The following is a 4,937-nucleotide window of genomic DNA, read 5'->3' as shown; positions in this document are numbered from 1 at the left end:
TATATAATAGCAAAGTAATCAATCTTTCTGGATAAAGGTTGATAAAATTTAATAATTTTTATTCTAAGATAAAAATTAGAATAACTTTGCAATGTTTTTTCTCATTAAGTAGTGAATAGTTTTGTCATAACTGTCAAAAATGCTGTAAAATAAAAATGGCGAGTAAGCTAAAGTGAAATAAAATTATTGTTTTAATGTTCACTTTTGTGGTTTTTTTTTGTTCATTATATTTTGTGGTTTTATTCAAAATAAATTTATGAAAAATGACTACTAAAATAGTTTTTCTCATTATTAAATTTATCATATTCTTTCTAGTTGGCTGCAATTTGAAAAAATTGTAGACCTATAAATTCCCACTGTTATCTGTCTTTCCACTTTTCTTAATCTTGAGAATGGAGTTAGATAGATGAAATCCGAGACCACATATGGAAATTTTAGGGGCAGGAGGCCCCGGTTAACTATATACAAACTGAAAGTTACATTATTTTAATTCAAAACTTCTCCTGAAAGCAGTTAATGATTGGCATGACTATATTGTTAAAGGAAAAGTGTGACATACAGGGCATGCCACAACTAATTTGAGGTGGCGAGCATATATTTTTAATAAATTAAAAATTGCAACCCAGCATTGTGACAATGTCACAATAAATAATTGCTTGTTTACAGATATATTATTTAAATAGAATTTTTCATATTTTTTTGATCCAATATCCAAGTTTTATCTACTTACTGTCTTTTAGATGAAATAATTGAATATTTTTCTTTTTGAAAACTGAAAATGCATTGAAAGATGCATAAAACCTTGCTATGACACCTTCCTAAATAGTACAAATGAATTCTGCCTTTGTGAATAGACTTTCCCCAAAAATAATGCCCTTCAATGTTTGTGAATTATGTAATGTAAAGTTTGTTGTTGTGAATGGCATTATCACTAAACACATGTGATTTTCAAACTTAAACTTGTATGTAAACTTATTACTAATAATTATTAGAAGTAGTTCGGTTTGATTTCAAACAGTTTAGTACCTGTTTGAGGTGAACAAATCATGGTTCTAAAAGTTTGACTAATTTGGTAAAGTCAACAGAAAATCTTTATTTCCTTCATAAAGCATTTAATTACAAAGCATTTTGAGATATTCTTAGGTGAACCAACTCATCTTCAAGAGTTAAGTATTGAGAAACATCAAACCATAGTTTAAATATTTAGAGTATTTTCAATTTAATGAAAGTTTCTGGAAGTTTTAAACAGTTCTGAACAGTAATATTTAGATAAACTATCAGTTAATTTGTTGATAATGAAAGTATGAAGAGGCTCAACATTCAGATAAAATTAGTTCCTAACATTTACCAAGAAACTGATCTTTAATTAGTTTTGTATATATTTTGTGAAATGTTTTGCACTGTTAACAAAAAGGATGCAAAATATTACTGTATGTTATGAAATGTTAGGTCATCTAAAGTTTAGATCACAGTTTAAAGGTGGAGTTTTTATCAATTCACCCTTTCATTAAATGAACGGGAGTTGTTAGCCATGAAACAGTGGGTTAGTTATTTCCACATTTACTTTTGGATAGTCTAATGCTTTTATAACAATTATTTACATTTCCTTAGTCCTCATAAATTTAACACTAAGTATTTATGATATATCTGTTATTCATTCCAACATTAAAATGTCATTTACTTTTTGTTTTAATTAAAAATTTAGATCAGATATTCTGTAAAAATAATTATATAAATTAAACATTTTCTTTCAATTCACAAAAAAAAAACAAAAAATTAGTGAACATAAGTTATCACACACTGCTATGTTTAAATGAATGCTAATTTTTCAACATTTCATGGAAGAAACAAATTATATCAGTTGGACGTATATTTTACACTTTGACATCACTCTTTTTACTTCCAATTGATGTAAAAAAGCTCGGATGCGGAATTAATGTTAGAAATTAGTTCTACTGACTAATGCAAACGAATGAGAAAATAGGGTAGGGTTTCCTATTGCAGACAGCTTTCAGTACTGTAGTTGACCATCTAAGCTGAAATCCATCCATAATTAGTCCATCTGAACAGGTTTAAGCAAGCTATATTCACAGGAAGCATAAGATGATCCAATTCTCAGTGGTATCTAAGAATAACAGGTTGCCTCACTCAAGATGGGAAAAATTATTGTGCAACACCTGGTAGTCGACCACGCAAGGTATTGTCAGGTTTTTTTTTAAAAGATAACAGGTTGTGTGTTTCAGGTGTGCATTTTCTACAGAACCCTTATTATTGAACTCGCTTACTTGTTTTTATGGGTGGTAACTATCAAAGCATTTGCCATAGCTAACAATTTGAGTCAATTCTGATCTAATATGTAAGTAATGAGGTGATCGACTACTGGGTTTACTACCACCGTAAATTTGAATGTTCGATGTAAGTTGAAGTTGGTGTAGTAAACTATAATTCACAAATATTCACGTGTAAGATTTTTCACTTATCCAACTGAATAAACATTACAGTTGGCTTATGTGGTTGACAACAGAATATCAGTGGTCAGACTTGGGAATTTCATGGCCAACTACTGGGTGCAATTAATTATTTTTTTTTTATAATTTAAAACAAAGGCCAAATAAAAAACGTTTACTTTTTCATTACAAGTACAGTATAGAACAAACTTTATTTTCGTATATGAATTTTGCTTTTTGCGTTATTATACATCATAATAAAAAATATCGAAGTTCAAAATAGCTTTAAACGGTCGACTACTAGTGTCATTACCCTATTACATATATACTGTATCTATGACAAGTTTCAAATTATACAAGGTATGTAGGATGCGATATTACGATGTCTTCGGTATACAAATAAATATGTAACAGCTTAAATTTTACATAAAAATTAGTGTTGTAACGAATAGTATATTCGGCCTCAGGCCGAATACCGAATATTCGGCTCGATTAACGCACGTACGAAAATTGGCGCGCAAACCGCATTATGGCAAAGATCCTGCTCTCTATTGGCCCGCTGTCACTACGCTTCGCCAATCGCGTTAATTCTTGGCAGTTGTAGCGGACAGACGAGAGTGTCATGGAAGTACTGTACTGTATGTGATAAATGATGATAATATTAAATTTTAATTTTAAATAAATTACTCTACAAATGCAACATTTTATTTTTTAAAATGCTTATAAATGTAATGTAAAAAAGTCAGTTTTTCAATTGAATACTTAAATAAATAAATAAAAAATATCTGATTTGAATGTTCGTGGCAACGTCCGGACAATTCTACTATTACAACTAACAACTATTTGCTATTGTACAAAAATAAGAATATTTAAATACTGTATAATATGACAGTAATTTCAAAATAAAAAATAAAATTATTAATTCATAAATATTTCACATAAAAAATTTAATAAATAAGCATATTCATTGTTTCCATCTACATTGTTAAAGAAACAATATTTTTCGGAAGACAATGAAAAATATTGTTTCCGTATTGTAAAAGATTTACTTGGCCGAGTCTAATCGTTTGGACTTTCGCAAGGCTATGGACTTTCTATTAGTACAACGGTTGAGTGCCCAGGAGCACGATTGCACTTCCGTGGGACCCGGGAACTCAACCGTTGTAGCAATTGAAAGTCCATATCCTTGCGAAATCCCAAACGATAAATAATCGCTAAATAAAGCTCTTACAATACATACACTTCGCGCGCGATCCAGTTTTTCTCTCTACTTGCTACGCTGTCTAGCAAGTAGGGTTGGTTTCTGGAAACAAAAAAAACCACCACAAAGTGGGTGTCACCTTGACGTGGTTTTGTGGCTTAAGTGAGAAAATTTTATGATAATTCTGGAAATAGAATTTTCTACAAACCAAGAACACCCGACAGCATCAATTTTTGAAGTTTTCAGTGCTGTTTCAGAGTTTTACAGTTAAGAAACTAACATTTCCATGTAACAACAGGTAACGGATTTGTTCTGACTAGAGGATTTGATCCCGGGATCTCGAAAATCGGGATCCCGGAATCCCGACCACTTTTCAGTCCCAAAATTTTCGGGATTAAGTTTTCCTAATCCCGAGATTTTCGGGATTGACATCATTTTTAAAAAAAGTTGCAAAATAGACTGCATGAAGCGAAACGTTCAGTGCCAGTGCTNTTGAAGTTTTCAGTGCTGTTTCAGAGTTTTACAGTTAAGAAACTAACATTTCCATGTAACAACAGGTAACGGATTTGTTCTGACTTCTTGTGCAAATAACAAATACGTAAGCATTTTCTAAACGAAACATTTGTCTTTAATTAATGTGTGAATTTATTATAGATGCATATCTAATAAGTATAAGCACCTTAATCAGGATTTTTCTGTTAAAAATAGTACTTTTGCTAATTGTTTAAATATTAAGTTTTTTTCAATTCTTGATGAAGCTGAGAAACGCGATGCTAGGCTTGATCTGGATTTGTTAATTTTGCGAATTTTTAAATTAATAATAAAAGTATCAATAATTAAGATTTTTTAAAAAATGACCAATTTGCTCTATACGAATTGTAGTACAAATTTGGTTCTTTGCTACTGATAATTTTTTGTGTTTTCATTGTTCAAACAGAAATCCTGACTTTCACGTCTGACTGGTACTAGCGTAAACGTTTTAGAGATGAAAACTTCGGCTGCAACCTCTCTTACACGAGTCTCTGTATAACTCATATAGATTAATGCAGGGCCGGCCATCGGGGGGGTGCGGCGGATGCTGTGCACCGGGGCCCCGCGATTGAGGGGGCCCTAACATTGTCAAGAATGCACAAGAAAACTCGACAATATTCCTATCGTTGTCAGTATGACGAAAAGTACATTTTATCGTAAACATTATTATTGTAATCTCTGAATTTCGACAATCTTCAAACTAATTCTCGGTGATGCGAATGTTTAGTTTTTGTTATTTGATTCGGGAAACTCCCGAG

Source organism: Centruroides sculpturatus, unplaced genomic scaffold, assembly GCF_000671375.1.
Source record: "Centruroides sculpturatus isolate CEXI.00-Female unplaced genomic scaffold, Cexi_2.0 scaffold10, whole genome shotgun sequence".
Lineage (NCBI taxonomy): Eukaryota > Metazoa > Arthropoda > Arachnida > Scorpiones > Buthidae > Centruroides > Centruroides sculpturatus.
The sequence above is the reverse complement of the archived record's forward strand: the minus strand, read 5'-3'. Positions refer to the sequence as shown.